The sequence below is a fragment of the Numida meleagris genome, chromosome 1 (genome assembly GCF_002078875.1).
Source record: "Numida meleagris isolate 19003 breed g44 Domestic line chromosome 1, NumMel1.0, whole genome shotgun sequence".
Classification (NCBI taxonomy): domain Eukaryota; kingdom Metazoa; phylum Chordata; class Aves; order Galliformes; family Numididae; genus Numida; species Numida meleagris.
The window spans coordinates 148,987,425-149,009,610 of record NC_034409.1 but is presented as its reverse complement, the minus strand read 5'-3'; the positions used below and the strand labels follow the sequence as shown (position 1 = coordinate 149,009,610).

At 43.5% G+C, this 22,186-nt stretch overlaps 1 long non-coding RNA gene across 1 annotated transcript in view; it reads right to left on the bottom strand.

Annotated features, from left to right (window-relative positions):
* Nucleotides 8,261-22,186, bottom strand: part of LOC110408215 — a 32,508-nt gene continuing 18,582 nt past the window's right edge. Inside the window, exon 8 of the long non-coding RNA XR_002444223.1 lies at nt 8,261-10,302. This is a non-coding gene — a long non-coding RNA (uncharacterized LOC110408215). The remainder of the gene's footprint in view (nt 10,303-22,186) is intronic.

Below are 22,186 nucleotides of genomic sequence, written 5' to 3'. Positions count from 1 at the left end.
TGATTCAGCTGGTGATGACAGCAGGCTGTTTTAACCAGGTTGTTACCTCCAAGCACTACAATCTTCTGTTTCACTCTGTGGTGTGTTTGTCTCCCTCAACAACTAAAATTTTCCCTTTCACCAAGGCTTCTTACAGCTTTTCATTCCATACCCTGGTGTTAATGACAGTCTGTAACTGCAGGAAGTGCTGCACAAGAAGGGACAGAAGGGACTTCTTACACAGAGGTACAGACAGTAAGAAATAATGAAGTATACTGTCATCAGTGTTCTGTTTCCATATAAGCACTGTATCGGATATCTCTTTCCATTGTCTTTTCTACTTAATTTGCCTATGTACGTTATTTTGAGGCGATAGAGTAGCAAATACATTCACAGGTGAAAAATAAAAAATGAATACTCTCCATCCCCTCTTCCTCTTTCTGTAATTATTTACAGATATTGAAAGAAAAAAGGCAAAGGCATATTACATCAGTTACATTTTTTTCTGGCTTACTTTCTGCTCTGTTTTCAAAAACACAGAGAACCTTGTGCAGAAATAATGAAGATCAGAGAAAAAGATTTCTGAGTTTTATTTCAACAATATTTTTTTAATGATTAAAAGATTTGTCTGTTTGTTTTTAAACACAATTTGCTCAGCTTTTAAGAAAAGTCAATAACTTATTTTTCCTGAAATTTCCAGTCTTTCTGGAAGCTACACTAAGGCACATGGAAGAGAGGGAGGGAAGGTGATATGGTACAACCAGCGTGGCTTCACCAAGGGCAAGTTGTGCACCTGACCAATGTAGTGGCCTTTTATGATGGCGTCACTGTGTCAGTGGACAAGGGAAGAGCCGCTGATATAATCTAGACTTCAGTAATGCCTTTGACACAGTCTCCTAAAATATCTGTCCTGGTTTTGTCAGTATTCTCTCCAAGCTGGAAAGATATGGATTAGATAGGTGGACTGTTCAATGGATGAGGACATAGTTGTGAGATTGTACCCAGAAAGTAGTGGTCAACGGCTCAATGTCTAAATGGATATCAGTGACAAGTGGTGTCCCTCAGGTTCCAGTACTGGGATCAATGCTATTTAAAGTCTTCGTCACTTACATTGACAGAGGGATCAAGTACACCCTCAGCAAGTTTGAGGGTGACACCAAGTTGTATACTGTGGTTGACAGGATGCCATCCAGAGAATCCTAGTCAGGCTCGAGCAGTGGGCCCAAGGGAACCTCATGAGGTTCAACAAATCCAAGTGCAAGGTCTTGCAGCTGGGTCGCTGCAGCCCCCACTATCAATACAAGCCTGGGGACAAAAAGTTTGAGCACAGCCCTGCTGAAAAGGACCTGAGGGTAGTGGTGGATGAGAAGCTGGACATGAGCCAGCAATGTGCCCTCACAGCTCAGAAACCCAACCCTATCCTGGGCTGCATCCAAAGAGGTGGGGCTAGCAGGGTGAGGGAGGTGATCCTGCCCCTCTACTGCACCTGGAGCACTGCATCCCGATGTGGAGTCCTCAGTCCAGGAGGGAGATAGACCTGTTGAAACACATTCAGAGGAGGGCCATAAAAATGATCCAAGGGATGGAACAACTCCCCTATGAGGACAGGCTGAGAGAGCAGCGGCAGTTCAGCCTGGAGAAGAGAAGGCTCTGGGAAGACTTAAAAGCAGCATTTCAATATCTAAAGGGGAGCTACAGGAAAGAAGGGGACAGACACTTCATCAGGATCTGTTGTGACAGGAGAATGGGAAATGGTTTCAAACTATAAGAGGGTAGATTTAGGCAGGATGTAACAAAAGATGTTTTTTACAGTAAAGGTAGTGAAGCACTGGAACAGATTGCCCAGAGATGTAGTGGTTTCCCCATCTCTGGAGACACTCAAGTTCAGGTTGGACAGGGTTCTGAGCATAGAATCATATGTTCATAGTATCGTTTGAATTGGAAGGGGTCCTTAAAGGTCATCTAATTCAACTCCTCTGCAGTGAACAGGGATATCTGCAGCTAGGCCATGCTGCTCTGCTCTGATTCAATGAATTTGTGTCTCATCTCTCTCCTTTTCCAACTTTTCCCTCCTATATTCTCCATAGCTGTTCTTTTTCTGCCACACTGGTAGACAAAAGAAGGTAAGGATGAATGTGGGTGACAACAACTGTCATTGTTCGTGTTTGGAACCAAAAATCACAATTGTATTTAGTTTTTTTGAAATGTATTGTGTCAAAGCATTTTTGTTTCAAATAATCTTTCTAATATCTTAATATGTAGTGAAGCTGGACATTGAGGCACACTAGGTTCACCGAGTTGTAGAACTCTGTAGACTGAAAAAATGTTGAATATAGCAGCCTGTGATAAAGTGAGTTTTAGTATTTCCATAGGATATAGGAGCATCCAATAACTTATTAACTATTCTAAGCTTACAGTGTCAGAAACACGAGCAAAAGAGAGCTACATTCTTACCAATGTAAATCTGTCTCCCTACTGATATAATGGTGAAATTACACTTTGCTACAGAACTTGTGGCGGTGGTCCAGCTTGAAATCCACTGAAAATGTGGTCAAGAAGGAAATAAGCAACACGGTGCAAATATATTACTGTTAGGGTTTTGTTTACTTGTTTGCATACTTGGATTTTTTTAATCTGTTTAAAGACTAACACACTATTTTGAAGGTAGGGATTTACCCCTACTATTGAAGAAAAAACTAAAAGCAACATTATCCACTGCAACTGGAAAATACAGGCTACATTGGAGAAATATTGCTTTTGCAAATAACGTAAATTATAGTTGCTGCTAATTCACTGTGACATTCACTGAATACTATGATAAATAGCAAACATCTGCCAGAAATGGTATGTCCTCATCCACTTAAGAACTTTACATTTCATATCCAGTTCCAAATGTTTTAGATCAGTTATGACAACTGAAATGATGCCACATAAAAGTTATGCCATCAGCCTAATATATCTGCTCTGTCAATACAGCTGTTTGAACAGCAGTTCAAGTGACTATTCAGACATTGTTCCTACACAACATTTATGACTTAAAAATTATTTCTACATTAAAAATGGCCCCATGGCTTCCATGAACTTACCATTATGAGCATAGGATCATAGAATCATAGAACTGCTCAGGTTAGAAAAGACCTTCAAGATCATCAAGTCCAACCACAACCTAACCATACTACCCTAACTCTAATAACCCACCACTAAATCATGTCCCTGAGCACCACATCCAAACAGATTTTAAACACGTTCAGATATGGTGGCTCAATAACCTCCCTGGGGAGCCTATTCCAGTGCCTAACAACTCTTTCTGTAAAGAAGTTTTTCCTGATATCCAAACTAAACCTCCCCTGGTGCAACTTGAGGCCATTTCCCTTGTCCTGTCACCTGTCACCACTGAGAAGAGACCAACCCTGCTCTCACTGCAATCACCTTTCAGGTATTCGAAGAAAGCAATAAGGTCTCCCCTCAGCCTTCTCTTCCCCAGCCCCAGTTCCTTTAGTCTCTCCTTGTAGGGTATATTCTCCAAGCCCTTCACCAGCCATGTTGCTTCTTTGGACCTGCTCCAGCATCTCAATGTCCTTTCTGTACTGAGGTGCCCAAAACTGAACACAGTACCCGAGGTGGGGCCTCACCAGTGCCAAGTACAGGGGCAGGATGACTTCCCTAGTCCTGCTCACCACACCATTCCTGACACAAGCCAGGATGCCATTGGCCTTCTTGGCCAGCTGGGCACACTGCTGGCTCATATTCAGCCAGCAGTTCATCAGCACACCAAGGTCCCTTTCCATCAGGCAGCTTTCCAGCCACTCTTCCCCAAGCCTGTAGGGTTCCCTGGGGTTGTTGTGACCAAAAGGCAGGACCCAACACTTGGCCTGCATACTACAGGGCTCTCCCATGGGACTGAATCCTAAACTAACCATAGACTTTTATCAATGCACCCCAGACCAAGTTTTCTCTTGCATCCTGAACCCCTCTTCCAGCTCTCATTAGAATTTAAGTTTTGGTTATCATTTTTCCTCTTACAGTACAGTAACATCTTAGCTTATTTATTACCAAACTTGCACAAATGTATAGTGCAAATATAAGTATCCTTGTTACTTTTCCTGTGGAGAGTTGAAGGCTTTTTTTTTTTCCTTGTCAGGAAGTTTGTGCATCCTGTTGGACATGAATAATAATGAATAATATCAAGATACATTAAAAGTAGTCACAGTACTGTGAAATATTGTACCACTACAAAGTTCCAAATTTGCTGCATATTTCTAAACTGATAAAGTGAAGCAGACACATAGACTAGGCTGATAAGTATACCAGGAAATTTCTACATCAAATGTCTTTTCAAAGAAAAACATTTGCCACTGTTTAGTCTCAAAAGAAAATATTCCCTGTTTACCCATTTCATGCCATAGCTCTGGAAAATTATCAATTAATAGTCCTTCAAGAGGAAAGCAAGATTCAAAGGACTGAGCCCAGAGCCATTTGCTACTCTGAGATAAAGCATTTGTGTGTCAAGCATCTCTTCCTAACCAAAGAAATGAAATAAAAATAGCCTGGCCTTAGTAATATAGGTAAGTGATAAACCCCTGTTTTTAGAGAATAAATGATAATTTAAAAGTAATACAATAATTAACTAATCAGGATTCAAGAAGAAAATTATTTTGGAAATAACACATGGGCGATCATTTGATTTTAGTCCATTACAGATTTCTTTAATTTTGGGTTGTTTGTTCAACGGTTTGATTGGGTTGTGTGATCTCTATACATCTACAAGAGTTTATATAGTTGATGGAAATTTCCAGTTCCTCAGAATATTATGAATATTACCAGAACATTTTCAGCAGATTCTATCATTTTTCTAAGACAAGAATATCTGACTTGCCAACATATCTCTTTCATGCACGCAGATGTTGTTATCTACAATACCATCATCTGAAGCTATTTTGAAAAGTCTAGTTTTTGTTATCTCAAACCATTTCCTTTTGGAAAGAGAAAACAAAAAAATGAGAAACAAGGAAATTGATAGCACTTCCGTGTTTTATGTTTTTGAATCTGATACACCAGAAGGATTTTCAATAATCACAGTAATTATAACTTTTTATTCAACATACAGGCCAGTGAGAGCTGATTCAAAATCCAGCTTAACATCTGGAAAACAGGAAAAAAAATGCATAAATTGAAGTACCAGTCACCAATTGCATGTAACATTACAAAAGAAGAGAATCTTCAATTACTTATAAGAATTTTCCATCTGTCAGCTGCAAGTCAGGAGCTTGCATGAACTGTTTTAATAAGAAACCAAGACGTAAATAGAGAAATGTTTCCATTTCAGAAGGGAACATACGTTGTCAAATATAAATAGATTATTTGTAAATTGGAGGAAATAATCACACATTTCAGACCTGATGTTCTCAAGTCTGCTAATGGAAGTTGAAGGACATAATAGGAATTGACAGACAGTAGAAAACTCTTTCTGTAATGTATTTTAAGCCATTGAATCAGTTTAAATGTCTATTAAAATTATCAAATTGTTAACTAGTATATTTACTGATTTAACTTTGCATAAAAGGAAGTCCATTGTAGTTTACTCCAACATTTTTTCTACTCTAATCTACACTGAGTAGATGACTATTTTCTTCAATTTTCTATTTTAGTGACAAGATAGTTCTTTTAGTTATTAAGCTGAAGTGTCCTTAACATTTGTACTCAGGGACAAAATTTCTGAAAGTGTACTGTATTAGCTGCTTTATTAGTTTTCCTGACAGCTTGGAGACAGGGTCTCCTAATGTGGCATCAATACATAATGTGTGCTTTTTTTTTTTCTGCAGAGATTCATTGTTATTTGGAGGACACATCACATTATGATAAATGACACCCATAGTATTACAGATAAACATTTCTAAAAGGATACATAGTGTTCAAGTATTGTTGTCAGTGATGTGGAGAGATAGCACTCTTTTCTTCTAACTTAACAGTTTTTTTCTGTGAATTTTCTTCCATAATGTAAAATTCTACTGCACTTTAATCTTAAAAAATAAATGTTTATTTGTTTCATTGTCTTGTTTTCAAACAGAATTCAATAGAAATTACCCAAAAGGAAAGTGCTTGCATGCATTGAAAACTTATTGACCTTTGACTTTAAAACACTAAATAAAATAATTGTTTCTGTCAGTATAGCAATTAGCCTTTTGCTTCTTGTTTTGCACATAGTGTAGTACTCTGCTTAGCACTGTCACTCAAGAATTAAATAGTGCATGCCTTGTGGCTCTTGGACTTTGCAGAGAGCAAACAGTTATTTGTATCTGAGTTAAAGTTAGGTAATCAAACTAGCCCACAGTATTTTGGGGAATAGGGAGATAAAGGTTTCTGCAAGAATTTATACTAACCATGCTACTGAGATGATGAATACTGCAACTGAAAAATAATGAAAAGTCATTGCCTCTGTAACTGTTGCCAATTTGGTTTACAATCATAGCACCCAAAGTTCTCACTGATACACTGATCAAGCAGTCACGTTATTATATTGCCTTTCATGAGCATAACCATGCATACAGCTTGGTGATGCAGGGAAGTCACATTTTGAATAAAGTATTATGCATTTTTCTTAATTCAATGAGTTTTAGTCAATCTTATTTATATTGTTAAGTGGCAAGTTATTATTTGAGGCAAAGGGATTCCTAGAACAGGGAAGTAACAGCTGAAATGAATAAAAGAGAAATTTCTTAATAATTATATCAAGTTGTAGACTTTTCAGTTAGTTTTGCACTTTGGATCAATATAGTATTTATCAAAACATCTGTTATTATTTAGCTTGTTATAAACCTTATTTATCCAAAAGGAGGAAGAGATCTGAATACTGAATGCGTTTCCCTGAACTCATCTGAACTTTCTCTTCTGCCTAGAGGTATCTCAATTAACTTGAAGGATAACTGGTGTTGGAGATTTCTAATTGTTTTTTTGTAGTTTTATATAACATTGCATTTTGAATTGTCTTGTCTCAGAGGTAAAAATTTACCTGTGTCTGTAGGCCTACATATAAATTAAATACTTACAATAAGACTAGCAATTTCTTTTCAGAATTTGAGGGTGACTATGCAACTCCCTTAGGAGTCTTCACTGAACATAGATTATTTTGCTACAGATAAGTGAATTTTACCTAGTGGCTGAACTAGTCACTACAGTCAGGCCTACAAGATCATCCAGTCCAACCATCCACCTGTCACCAATAACCCCACTAAACCACGTCTCTCAACACAGTGTCTAAACAACTCTTGAACACCTCCAGGGTCAGTGACTCAACCACCTCCCTGGGCAGCCCATTCCAGCGCCTGACCACTCTTTCAGAAAAGTAGCATTTCCTAACATCCAGCCTGAATCTCCCCTGGCATTTCCCCTTGTCCTGTCACTAGTTACAAGAGAGAAGAGGCCGACTGCCAGCTCACTACAACCTCCCTTCAGGTAGTTCTAGAGAGCAATAAGGTCTCCCCTGAGCCTCCTCTTCTCCAGACTGAACAATCCCAGCTCCCTCAGCCACTCCTCATAAGGCCTGTGCTCCAGACCCCTCACCAGCTTCGTTGCCCTCCTCTGGACACGCTCCAGGGCCTCGATGTCTTTCTTGCAGTGAGGGGCCCAAAATTGAACACAGTACTCGAGGTGTGGCCTCAGCAGTGCTGAGTACAGAGGGAATATAAATTAGGTTTGGATATTTTTTGTCAAGTTTTGCCAATACATGCCTAAAATTGTATAAGCCTGTGCTGCAGGAAGCCTTTTTGCTTGCTTGGAAGTTAACAGCAGGTTATCTGTCAAGGACAGGAAGCAAAATACATGTATCAGATCAAAATGACACATACAGATACAAAACCTGGTAGTGATATTGTTGGAGGAAAGGGAGGAATAGGAAGACAAGCAGGAAATGTTTAAAAAGAGAAAAGAAGCGTGTGTGTGGTGGAGTATCTCTTTGTCACTAAGAGTGGTCCTCTGTTTATTTTTCTGAACTGCACAATGAGAGGACTTGTAACTTTCTACTGATTTAAAAGACAGCGAGAGACAGAAATCAACATTTTAGACATGAACTAGAGCACCGTGTTTCTAGTAGGGTTGCTTTATGGAAGGCTGCTTTCCAGACAGATACAAGAGTTTGCTGTGTTGAAATTGCAATGATTTAGTGTTTGCAGTTTACTGACATTGCTTTGGTATCATCTGGAGTTCTTTCATGAAAAATTTGCCAGTGTGAACTCCTCTTAATATCAGCTGCCAAATTGTGACAGATTGTTCTGACTAGGCCAAGAGTCTTGCTGATCCATGGCAAGCTTACCAGAATGTGTCACAGGGACAAACTGTTGCACATGGTTTAAGTCAAATCAGGCATTGAAGCAGTTTATTGATTTATTAATGACACTCAACTGCTAATCAGTGCACTATGCATTCAGAATTAGTATCAACAGTACAGTATAGCATACAACTTTTCTGCAAACTACCACACACTCCTAAATACCTTCTTATAACTGGTCCCAAAACATTCTAAGCCACCTCTCACATTTAGTTACATTCATATACATACTCTCTACATGGCATGTTGATTAAGAGCACATCCCCCTTTCCTGTGAATGTGCATTCCTCTGCTATCATAAAACTTTCCTGGGAGATAAGGGGGTGTTCTTGCTCTATACCCATCCAGTTCCCCAAAACCTGCCCACACACAGGAACAAGTTGCCCGTGAGAACACATACACACATTCAAGATGTGGTGCTCTATTTGTTACATCTTTCATAGCGAGGCTGCTTGTTGGATGCAGTCTACTTAGAGCACCTCATGAAAAGAAAGCTCCATCTGTTCTATACAGAGGTTCTGATGCCTATCTAGCAGCTGTTAATATGCTCTCAGGTCATTGAACTGTCTGACTCAGATTGCTGAAACTGAGTGCCTGTTACTTCCTTTAGAAAGTTGTTGCACTACTGTAAGCTCTTTTTTTTTTTTTTTTAATTCAGCTGCAGGTGATATTTTTGTACAGTTTTCTGCCTTATTTAGTTTCCATGGAAGAAGATTCACAGGCACATTTTAATATGAAGAAGAAAGTAAAGATTGACCAGTTCTATTTGCTTCTCACACCTGTCCAAAGAAAACTATTGAGAGACTGCAAATCTAGTGGTGAAAAAAAAAATCAGTATAAACAATGTGAATCAAACACAAATAATATGGGAAGAAGTTTCAATTCAGTTTTGTGTTGAGGAACAGCAATTACAATGATTTTAAAAGACCAGCTTATGAATATTTTGCAGAGGATCTACTCTAAAAAATTAATGTTTTCATAATGCTGACAGTGGTTGTGGTAACATAACTATAAATTAGACACCAGAAACCCTGTGAAATATGGTAAGGATAGGAATCAGCTTTGTTAAATGCTGAATATTAGGGGAAGACATATTCTCCCACTGGATTTGACAGTCTAAGAGAAGCTACTGCATCTCCAGATCTTGATGTACAAAAAAAGTAGCAAGACTGAAGATACAGTCACAGTAGGCATAAGCGCGTAGACAACACATGTATGCCATATACATACACATATATACATGAACACAGACAGCAACAATACACCTGTCCTGCTTCCCTCTCTGGCTGAGCTAGATGAAGGTCCCCCACTAAGAATACATATTTATACTTAAATATATTGTATGGGATTATGTGGCAAGGTTTTGGTAGCAGAACAAGGTTGTAGGGGTGGCCTCTGTGAGAACCCAAAAGCTGCCCCATGTCAAATCAGAGGCAGCTCTAGACATCCACAAAAGGGACCAACCACTGGACAGAGCTGAGCCATGGGCAATGCTTGGGTGTGCCTCTGGGAGAGCAGATTTAAGAAAGGGAAAAACTGCTGTGCAACAGCAGCTGGGAGAGAGGACTGAGAAAGTGTGAGAGAAACAATCCTGCATACATCCAGGTCAGTGCAGAAGGAGGGCAGGAGGTGCTCCAGGCACAGAGCAGAAGCTCCCTGGATCCCAGGAGAGGTCCATGGAGAAGCAGGCTGTCCCCTTGTAGTCCATGATCACTACATGGAGCAGATCTCCCCAGCAGCCATGTAGAAGCCCATGGTGCAGCAGTGGATGAGGCCTGAAGGGGGTACAGCCTATGGAAAGACCCCACAGAAGCATCCTCAGGCTCGAGCTGTAGCCCATGGAGAGGAGCCTGTGGTGAAACTGCCCATGGGGAACCCATGCTGGAGCAGTCCATTCCAGAAGGATGAGTCCCATGGTACCCATATTAGAATAGTTCTTGAAGGACTTCAGCCTGTGGATCCGTTGATGATGGGCTGCATCCTGTGGGAGGTATTCCACACTGAAACAGGGGAAGAAGGAGCAGTAGAGACAAAGTGTTATGGACTGACCACAATCCTCATTTCCCATTTCCCTATACCAGTAAAGGGTGGATATGAGGGAAGCTGTTTTTAGTTCTCACTGCTGTAGTCTGTTCTCAATACGTAATAAATAACATGAAGGTCCCTGGTTTGCTAATGATGGTAAATAGCGAGTGATCTCCCTGTTCTTATCTCACATCACAAACTTTTTTCATCATATTTTCTCCCACTATGGTAAGAGGATGGAGAGTGAGAGGGTGGTGTGGTGGTACTTAACAGCTTATTAGTGTTTAAATGTCACACATGTATATATATACACATATGCACTGTGTGGATCCCTGGAGCAGCTAAGCTCAGATACTAACTCTGCTCAGTAGCTGTCCTTGGATCCGTGTCATTCCAGGTGTTGGCAATTGGACATATAAGCCCTATGAGGCCACAGCTCCACTGAACTTGCTAGTAGAGACTCTCGCCCGCTCACATAAACACGCTCATACAGCCAGAAAGGACTCTGAATCTCTGGGACTCCCCTGATCCACGATATCCAAACATCCATAGTCCTGAGCTTCTAGACACTCTTTCAGGCTAATTTGCAATGATGTTTCCTCATACATGCACTCACTAACATTCCCACACACCCCCACACATTGTTCTGATGTTGGCACCACAGACACACAGGCCTCTGATCCCATACCAGTGGCTGGCACTCAGCTCATCATAGAATGGCCTGGGTTGAAAAGGACCTCAAAGATCATCGAGTTTCAACCCCCCTGCCATAGGCAGGGTTGCCAACCGCTAGACCAGGCTACCCAGAGCCACATCCGGCCTGGCCTTGAATGCCTCCAGGGATGGGGCATCCACAACCTCCCTGGGCAACCTGTTCCAGTGCATCACCACCCTCTGAGTGAAAAAATTCCTCCTAATATCTATCAGCTTTTTCCATGTCTGAGGAAGCCAGTTCTCCATCCTCATTTATCAGAGGGGGAACACTCTCCTTGGCCTGTGTCCTCCTGCCTATGTACCTGTAGAACCCCTTCTTGCTATCTTTCAGCTCCATCTGTGCCTTTGCTTTCCTGATCTTACCTCTACATATGTGGATAACATCCCTATATTCTTCCCAGGCTACACAACCCCACTTCCTGTACATTTCTCTTTTCCCTCAGTTGGAGCTGCAGGTCCTTGCTCAGCCATGCTGGTCACCCGCCTCCCCTGCTCAGTTTCTTCTGCTGGGGGATGGAGAGCTGTTGCACTCTCAGAAGGGTGTCCTTAGAGGGCTGCCTGCTCTGTTCTCTACCCATGCCCTTAAGGACAGTTTCCCAGGGGATCCCACCCAGCTGTTCCTTGAGCAGATGGAATTTTGCTCTCCTGAAGTTCAGGGTTCTGACTCTGCTTTTTGCCAGGCCTGCATTCCTCAAGATCACAAATTCCACCAGGGCATGGTGACTGCAGCCCAGGCTGCCTCCAGTCTTAACCTCTCTAATGCTCTCTTCCGCACTGGACCTGGTGCTCACCAGTAAGGCTTCAGCTCAGGTCAGTCCATCTACTACCTGGAGCAGGAAGTTATCCTCAGCAGCCTCCAGGAATCTCCTGGATTGTCTGCCACCCACAGTGCCGCTATCCCAGCAGAAATCTGGGTCGCTGAAATCCCCCATCAGGACAAGAGCCTGTGAGCACAACACTTCCCGCAGCTGAAGCAAGAAGACCTCGTCAACAGGCTCCTCCTGATCAGGTGGCCTGTACTAGACTCCAACCACCAGATGCCCTTTACTGGACTGATCCCTGGTTTTAACCCACAAGCTCTCAACTTGGTCATGGCTGTTACTCAGACACAGCTCTTCACAATCTATTCACTTCCCAACACAGAGGGCAACTCCCCCACCCCTTCTACCTGGTCTATCCCCTTTGAAGAGCCTGTAGCCCTCAGAGTATTCCAATTGTGGGATTCATCCCACCACATTTCTGTGATAGCAACCAGATCATAATTTTCCAAGCACATCATGGTTTCCATCTCCTCCTGCTTATTTCCCATGCTGCACGCATTAGTGTAAAGGCACTTCAGCTGGGCTTTCTGGCACACAACCTATCTAGAGGGGCCCTCTCTCAGACCACCAAAAGAAATCTGAAGCTTTCCCCCACTACTTCCTAGGGGGACATGAGAAAGTTTTGGATGGGAGGTTGGCAACATTACCTCCTCTGAGGAGTTCCCTGAAGATCCTACAGAACAGCTCAGAGGTTTTTTCCCCCCACAATCTCCTGGTGTGACAGCAACCCCAGGCCCTTCTCTGTCCTGCCACACTCGAATCTCTTCCTACATTGGATCTAGAATAAAATCCCAGACTACTTGCTCTACCCAAGCGAGCCTCACTGCATCCCTTTCCCCCTTCCTACCTAGTTTAAAGCTCTCTCAGAGCTATCCCTGCTAGCTCTTGGGCTGGGATTTGTTTCCCACTTTGAGACAAGTGACACCCATCTGCAGCCATTAGACCAGGAGCCGAGTAAATTGCCCCATGGTCGGAAAACTCAAAGTTCATGTGACTGCACCTGCCTCTGAGCCACTTATTACCTGGGTTTTCCTAGCCCACTCCATGTCCCTTGCCACCCCAGAAGGGATAGAAGAAAATATCAGTTGTGCGCACTGTGAACCAGCCACCCTAAAGCCCTGAAGTCTTTTTTGATAGTTCTCAGGCTGCTCTGAGCCACTTTGTTGCCGCTGCCTGAACTATCAGTAATGGGTAGTAATCAGAGTAATGAACCAGATCTGGGAGTTTTCTAGTTATGTCCTTGACCTAGGCCCCAGGGAGGCAGCACACCTCCCTGTGAGTCAGGTCCAGTCTGCATACGGGGCCCTCCATTCCCATGAGGAGGGAATCACCTACAAGAATAACCCTTCTGTCTTTCTTAGCAGAGGCAGTCTGGAGACGCAGAGTCGACCGCCTCGCCCTTGGCAGTGTCTCAGGCAAACCTTCCCATGCCTCCTCGCTCACCTCCCCTCAATTTCCAGTGTCTCAAATCTGTTACTTAGGGGCACCTGGGGAAGTGAGCTTGGCAGGGAAGGGGTTCGCCCACGATGCCGAGCTGGGACTGTCTTCCAGCTCTCCCCCTCTCTCAGGTCCCCCCTCTCTGCCCGACAGTGACAGGGCACAGAGTCCATCACTTTCTGGTGGGTGTCTCCTTGGCACCTTTCTCTCAGGCACTCCCTCCAGCCGGAGACCTGAACAGCCACATTCTTGGGCAGGGCCTCCGTCTGGGTAGCCACAATCTTTGTGGGGTGAGCTTGTTGCCTGGTGGAGACCATGGTAAATCTGTCGTGTCAGAGACTGCCAGTAGGTAAGCTGGTCTCTCGAGCAAGGAGGGACAGTACTTCTGTGCCCTGCTGCACAAGCTCCCACACCTGCTGCTGCAGTACGCTGTGGGTGCTGCACACACACTGCATTCTCCTCACCACACCCGTGTCACTGCCCTCCCGAAAGCTTCTTCTAAGGCAGGGGGCATGGATGCGGTTCTGTTGCCCTTGCAACGTCCACACCACATCAGCTGCTCTCGTGATTGCTGCCGTGCCACTCCGTTAGGTCAGGAGTGAGCTTTACTCACTTTGGTCTCTCCAGTTGCTGGCACCAAGGCATATGGGCCCTCCAACCCACAGTTCCAGCCCAATGGCTAGCACACAGACCCATACTCATTTCAGCTGCTGGCAGCACAGACATGCAGACCCTCCAACCCACATTTCATTGGCTTGCACTCACACATACAAGAACATGTACACTAAACTGGGAGCGTCTCATCCAGGAAAAGAGTTAGGAACTGAGTAAGAAGACACAACAGACTGCACTGATTAGGCACCGAGCATGGCCAGACAAACATATCAATCAGAAAATTATTTACCCACAACCAGTCCTTTTTATCCCCTTACCTCTTTCTTACTCCATATTGTTTCTCTCCAAATCACCTAAATCCATTCATTTCCCTGGTTTCTCCTTTGGTAATGTCCATTTCACTTGTTTCTAATTTGGGTTCATCTGCCATTATGCCTCTGTGTTCCTGTGACTCTGTAGAGCTTATAAAGGCTGATTGTTCTCCTTATGGTGGGCATGAGAGCAGCCAGGAATGCTACTATTTGAGCTTTCCTTCTGCAATTGTTTCTCTGATTTTTTTGCAGTTACGCAGATGAGGTTTTATCACATAACCAAACATGCTTTAGATCCAGAAACTGGAAGGTAGGATTCTCACATATTGATACCTGTGTGAGAATTTTTTTTTCTCATTTGCCATTATATTCAGTGGGGTCTTAACTCAGCTTTGTAAACACTAGCATCTATTGCTGTTTGAGATGTTCTCAGATGCTGCTTTGCATTCATTTGCCTCCCCAAAAGAATGCAAATCCCTCCTTCATCTTATGTCATACCTGCCACCACCATACAGATATCTTGGACATCATAGTGCAGTGTAGCAGAAGCATACACCTAGTATTTATTACCATAATCAGTCCATAGACTTTTTTCTGTGTTGTGTGTCTATGAACTGACTACAACGTGGCCTATCTCGCAAATCTATGTGACTTAAATGTAGCTACTTGATTGCAGACAGATCAATCTCAACCAGAATCCCTACCTACATTTCAATGGCAGTCTTTAGATGCCTTATAGTTAAGAAAAAAAATATCAAGAACAGGGCAAACCCAGAAATTCTGGTAACAAAACACAAATAAGTGAATAGCATATACCAAGTTCTTTAGAGTAAAAAGGACAGACGAAGGTAAAGAGTCTTGTAAAAGCTCATGGGAGAACTGGGATATATGCACTTTGAACCTTGCTCGGCATTGATCTGTACTTTGTACTGTGTCTCATGGGGCGAGAGTCAGAAATAAGTGCTTTCACTCTGATTTGCAATGTAGCAAAAAATAGCTTCTGCTTCCTAATTTTACTGACAATGGAAATATATAAATAAACTATAATCATGAAAATTCTGTTCAGTTTTTTTAATCTCTATATATTAACTTTTAAAGAAGCTGTAGCATGGTTTACAGCATAGCATACGCTGTGTTTTTCTTGGTTTATTTGAAGTAATTAATCTAATGATAGAAAAAGCAAATTAAGCAAGAGAGGTTTTAAGAAGTCTGGCTTTTTGCAGTTCTGAGACCCTGAAACACCTGCTTCTGCAGCTTGTCCCAGCATGAAAGGCTGATCAAGCACTCTGTTGTCTTTTAGCCACTGCACTGCTCAGATTATAGAATCACTCTCCTCTCCCTTAAATTCCCTAGGAAGCTTTATGTCTCAAGAGTTTCTCCATGACCCTATTGATTCCTTGGAGACTGAACATTTCTCAAAAAAATCTTCAACCACAGCTAGTTCCCAAATGAGTATTACTAGGAAAAAAAAATACATGTGCATTTTTATCCTACTCTTTGTACCTACATTAAAAGCAACCTGATATATAGTACCAAATGAATCAAAATACTTTTATAATACTTCTTTATAATTTCAGCAACTCGCTAAACCAGTGATCTCAACAGATTTTTAAAGGATAAACAATACCTTGCTGGAGCAGCAGATTTATGAATACACAGGAGAAACAGGTGCAAGAGACTGACGAGGAAAAAAGATGCTGAGACAATATTATACAAAACTATACTGTGTTGTTGGTTTTTTGTTTGTTTTTTTTTCACCCTGTACTTAAGTTTAACTCCTTGTTGAAGGATAAACCAGATTTCTGTTTTATTTTTTATGGATCTTCAGAATAACTTTCCAGTAAAGTCTATTACACTGTTTCCTATTAAATTAAACGTAATACAGAAAACATAAATAGCATCTCATACATCATAGCAAATTTCTAAAGAAACTTAGAGAGTAAATGCCTTCGAATTTCTAATACAAGCTCTGTTGTTGCTATGGGCTTCTTTTCCCTTAAAAAAAATTGTTTAATTGTGGCCTTTAGCACACATATTCTCTTCAGCCTTTCATTCAAGAGTGGTGTGTCTGTATTCACAGCATCATTGTAGCATGTAACTTGTATAATGTAGACTTTTAACTGCTGAACAGTACACATGCCTCAGTATAGATGAGCATTCTCAGTTTGCTTCTAATCTCTGTAGACTATAGCTGTAATTTGACATTTAGAGTATTCTCAGACATAAAAAATAATCCAGGCATTGTATGGTATCTGAGTAATTTCTTCAGTATCTGGTGGAAAGGAAAGCTGCAATCTACAGCAGTGGCACTGGGATCAATGCATGGAGTTATGGTCTTTCCAAGAGCAAGGCATTTTCTATCTTCTCTTCACAAGCCTGTCTCAGTCTGCTGGAAATAGATAAGCTCAGCTCTGCTTCACACTCAGCAACAACAATAAAGTCCCTTCAAAAATGTTAGGCAACTGTTTAGTATTACTTTTGTACACTCTGAGATTGCATAGCTTAAAACTGATTTAAATTCCTATCTACATCCATAAATTAATGATAACATGAACATTCTATGGAGCATCCAGACTTGAACAGCTACTCAGCTCTCTATTCTTGATTCTCCATCAAGTCTTTAAGGAACAGTTTGAAAGGATCTACAGTATGGAGTGTCTTCAGTGAAAATGTCCAGGGACCATTTATGTTGATTGCCACACCTCATTCTGTCTGATCTCTATCGCTTACATACCTTTCTTATTCTTCATATATGTACATATGCAGAGTCTACCTCTGTGCTAACCAATTTAAAGTGGTAGAGAATGTTGACACTGAGACCATCACTGGAACTGATCATTTATATACTTGTTAAAATAGTTCCTCACATAAAAACCCTAGGTGCCAATTAACACTTTCTCAAACTCGGTCCAAGATTTGTTATAAACCACAGTATATTTCCACTGGACAGTTTGCAAATACTCTCACTAACTGGGATTGGAAATAGAATGTAAAACTTTGGACAGGGATAATTCTGTACTAGTTTGTGTACATTTCTCACAGATTTCACATGCAGCGTGAACACAGACAACACTCTGAACAAAATGTCTCTGATCTCTGCATGGCTATTTCTTATTGGAGGATTGAAATACAGCATCTGGAGGCATGGAGGTAGCACAGAGGATTTGGTATACTGAGACATTTCCTTTGCATTACTAATCAACGCTGTGATATGTCAGATAAGCATCACAAACTTACCTTGATCTTCTGTTGATTAACAGCGCAATGAGCTGCAGCTGACCTAGCTTTGCAAACAAGAACTGAATGTGACAAACCCTACTACTGTCTGTGGATAAATAGGTGTCAATACCAAAGTTGTTGTTGCCGAACCCTGTCTAAAGTCTTACACAGGAACTACTGAGAGCAAATATCCTTTTGACACAGTCTGGGCTGTACTGACTCCCTGATTTGGTGATTCAGGAATCTCTGTTAACTGTAACAGTGTGTGTATACACATGTGTATGTATGCAAGTTTTTGTGTGCTAGCTTATTCTTTTCTTGGTCTTCTTTGTAAATTAAGCTCAGCAGTGTCAAACTGTCTGGTGTTTCTTTTCCCTCCTTGACACAGCAGAGAAAGATGAATCAGAAAGAGGTATAAAATTGTGTTCCTGTACATTAGATGTCGAACTCTACAACACTCTTAAAGTACAATTCTAACCTTTATCTCTTTGATAAATAGTTATTTCACTTCAGTTGTTTCAAAATTAAACTGCACTTCACTGACATATTAGACCTGCCCTTAAGCTGTTATTTTTGTATTGTTACATATTTAATAGCTTAGAATCACCAAGGTTGGAAAAGAGCTCCAAGATAATTGAGTCCAACCATCCACCTATCACCAATATTTCCCACTAGACCATGTCCCTCAATACAACATCTAAACATTTCTTGAACACCTCCAGGAATGGTGACTCCACCATTCCACTGGGTAGCCCATTCCAGCTTCTGACTTCTCTTTCAGAGAATTTTTTCCTAATGTCCATTCTGAATCTCCCCTGGCACAACTTGAGGCCATTTCCCCTGGTCCTGTCACCTATCACCAGTGAGAAGAGACCAATTGCACTCTCACTGCAATCACCTTTCAGATTTTTCAAGAGAGCAATAAGGTCTCCCCTCAGCCTTCTCTTCCCCAGGCTAAACAGCCCCAGTTCCTTCCGTTGCTCCTCATAGGGCATATTCTCCAAGCCCTTCACAAGCCTTGTTGCCCTTCTTTGGACCTGCTCCAGCACCACAGTGTCCTTTCTGTATTGAGGTACCCAAAACAGAACAAAGTACTCGAGGTGGAGCCTCACCAGCGCTGAGTACAAGGGCAGGATTACTTCCCTAGTCCTACTCACCACACCATTCCTGATTCAAGCCAGGATGCCATTGGCCTTCTTGGCCACCTGGGCACACTGCTGGACAGTTGGCTGAATATGAGCCATCAGCACATCAAGGTCCCTTTCAGTCAGGCAGCTTTCCAGCCACTCTTTCCCAAGCCTGTAGGGTTCCCTGGGGTTGTTGTGATCAAAAGGCAGGACCCAACACTTGGCCCCACTGCAACTCATACAGTTTACCTTGGCCCATCGATCCAGTCTATCCAGGTCCTTCTGTAGTGCCTTTCTACCCTCTGGCAGATCAACACTCCCTCCCAACTTGGTGTCATCTGCCAACTTACTGAGGGTGCACTCAATCCCCTCATCAAGATCATTGATAAAGATGTTGAATAGGAGCAATCCCAGTACTGAGCCCCAGGGGATACCACTCATGACTGGCCACCAACTGGATTTAACTCCATTGACCACAACTCTCTGGGTCCGGCCATCCAGCCAGTGTTTCACCCAGCAGAGCGTATGCTCATCCAAACCACGGGCAGCCAGCTTCTCCTTGAGAATGTTGTGGGGGACAGTGTCAAAGGCCTTACTGAAGTCCAGGTAGACTACATCAACAGCCTTGCCTTCATCCACTAAGCGGGTCACCTTGTCATAGAATGAAATCAGTTTTGTCAAGCGGGATCTACCATTCATGAATCCATGCTGACTGGGCCTGATCCCCTGATTGACCTTTAATTGATCCATGATGGCAACGGAGATTATCCGTTCCATAACCTTCCCTGGCACCGAAGTGAGACTGATAGGTCTATAGCTACCAGGATCATCTTTCCGGCCCTTTTTGAAGATGGGCGTCACATTTGCCAGTCTCCAGTCCACCAGAACATCCCTGATTAGCTAGGACTGTTGAAGGATGATGGAGAGTGGCTTGGCAACCACATCTACCAACTCCCTCAGCACTCTAGGGTGCAATGCATCTGGCCCTGTGGACTTGTGAGTGTCCAGAGCAGTGTTCGGAGCAGGTCCAAAACCATCTCACCATGGATTATTCAGGGCCTATTCTGTTCCCTATTCCTATCTACCAGTGCAAGGGTCTGTGTGCCCATTCTGTTCCCCATCCTTATCTGCCAGTGCAAGAGTCTGTATGCCCAGGGAGCAGCTAGACTAACTACTAAAGACTGAGGCGAAGAAGGCATTAAGTACCTAAGCCTTACCCTGATCCTTGGTCACCACGTTGCCCTCTCCATCCAACAAGGGACGGAGATCCTCCCTAGCCCTCCTCTTACTGTTGATGTACTTAATAGGAATATTTATTGTTGTCTTTTACCTTAGTGGCCAAGTTCAGTTCTAGCTGGGCTTTGGCCTTTCTAATTTTCTCCCTGCACAGCTTCACTGCGTATTCATAATCCTCATAAGTTGCTTGCCCCCTCTTCCAAAGACCATAAACTTCCCACTTGTTCCTGAGTTCCAGGTAGAGGTCTCTGTTCAGCCAAACTGGTCTCCTACCCCGTTGCCTTATCTTCCATGACTTGGGGACGGTCAGCTCCTGCACCTTGAAAATAATTTCCTTGAAGTATTCCCAGCCTTCCTGGGCTCCCATGCCCCCCAGAACTACCTCCCAAAGGACTCTCTCAATTGTGGTCCAAGAGAGACCAAAGTCTGCCCTCCGGAAGTCCAAGGAGGCAGTTCTGCTGACTCCCCTCCGTGGTTCAACAAGGATTGAGAAATCTATCATTTTGTGATCACTTTGCCCCAGACAGACTCCAACCTTCACATCCCCCACAAGGCCTTCTCTGTTAATAAACAGCAGGTCCAGGATTTTGCTTCCCCTTGTTGGCTCCTTCACCAACTGTGTCAGGAAGTTATCTCCCACACACTCCAGGAACCTCCGGGACTGTTCCCTTTCTGCTATATTATAATTCCAGCAGATGTCTGGGAAGTTTTAAGTCTCCCACAAGAACAACGGGTAGAGACCTCACCCAGCTGTCTATAAAGTATCTTATCCACCTCCTCATCCTGGTTGGGTGGCCTGTAGCAGACTCCCTGTGTAGTGGATCTGGTCTACACATTGGGTCTTCTGCTCCCTTCAGCAGTGAGTCACCAATGACAATGACCAATCTTTTTTTCTTTGCTGAGGAGGTTTTAATGCTAAGGGTAGTCCAGCTAGACTTTGGTGACACCTCCATGTGGAAAGAACCATCATCCCCACCATTGTCCAGCTGTCCCCGCAGAGCACTGTACCTGTTCTGCAGGGGCAGCTGGGGAGGTACAGAAATTGCCGGGTGGGTGCGCCTGCATCACCGAACAGGGACCTTTTGCCTCTGCCCCCCTGTCTCCCAGTTCATCACCATTGCTGTTAGGGGGAGGAGAGGACAGGGGGTTCACTGTAGCAGGCACATTGTCTGCCTGCTGGTCCCCCCCATTAACTGTTTGCAAGGTGGTAGGGAGTGATGTACTTCACGCAGAGCCTCAGCTGGCTGCCTAGGTCTCAGGGCTGGTAGGGATTGGCACCACCAATCAATCTCCCTCTCACACTCCCTAATGCTTCTCAGCCTCTCCACCTCCTCCTTCAGGCCAACCAGTAGGCTCAGTAAATCATTCAACTGATTGCATCTAACACAAGTGCTGCCTCCATCACCCTGCACTGCAAGGGCCAGGCTCTGGCACTCACTGGAGTCAGAGACCTGCACACTAGTGTGTTGCTGTGGGACCTGCATCTGAGTCTCCACATTTTTCTTGGCAGCAGCCTTCCTTTTATTTGTGCATGGGAACCCTGGGTCTGCACATTTTTCCTGGCAACAGCCTTCCACCGGGGTGCAGCCAGGGCAAACCAGCAGACTCACTAGCACTACCTAGGGCAGCCTTAATGGGGGGTGACTGATCTGCTCTGTTGCCAGCAGCACTGGCTCTGCCCTTGCTGCATTACTAGCCTGTTAACAGGTGCCCCTGCACTTAGCACTTGCTGAACAGTGAGATAACAGCCTCTTCACTATGCAGTCACGTGAATGGGTGGAAAACGGTTGCTCCGTATTTAAACAGCCCACAGTAGCTCCAGAACACACACTCCTGCTTGTGTAGGACAGACGCAGCCCAGCCCACTGCCCCACACTTACCGGGCTGATGCCTCCTCGTGGTGTAGCCACGTGACCAGGCAACTTATTGTTTCCCCCGCATTGGAACAGCCCACGTGACACGCGCACACCAACTCCTCCTCTCTGTGCCTGGAGCCTCCCCGAGGCTTTGCATAAAGGCGTGGCTGCGGTCGCCATTGCCTTGGTGACACCCACACCACGTCAGGCTCTCCCACGAGAGCTGGCGGCTGCTGCCGGGTTGCTCTCCTCTCCTGGGTTTCCCCAAGGAAAGGAAAACTGCCGAACCCCCCTTGTACCGCGGGATTTGTTGCCATGGCTCCGGTTGTGCTGGCTCCAAAGCAGCAGACATTGGCTACTGGCATCAGCCAACACCCCCAGGTCCGTTTCCTCCACACAACCTTCCAGCCACTCTGCCCCAAGCCTGTAGCATGGCCTGTTGTGGCCAAAGTGCAGGACCCGGCACTTGGTCTTGTTGAACCTCATCCCATTGGCTTCAGCCCAACGATCCAGCCTGTCCAGA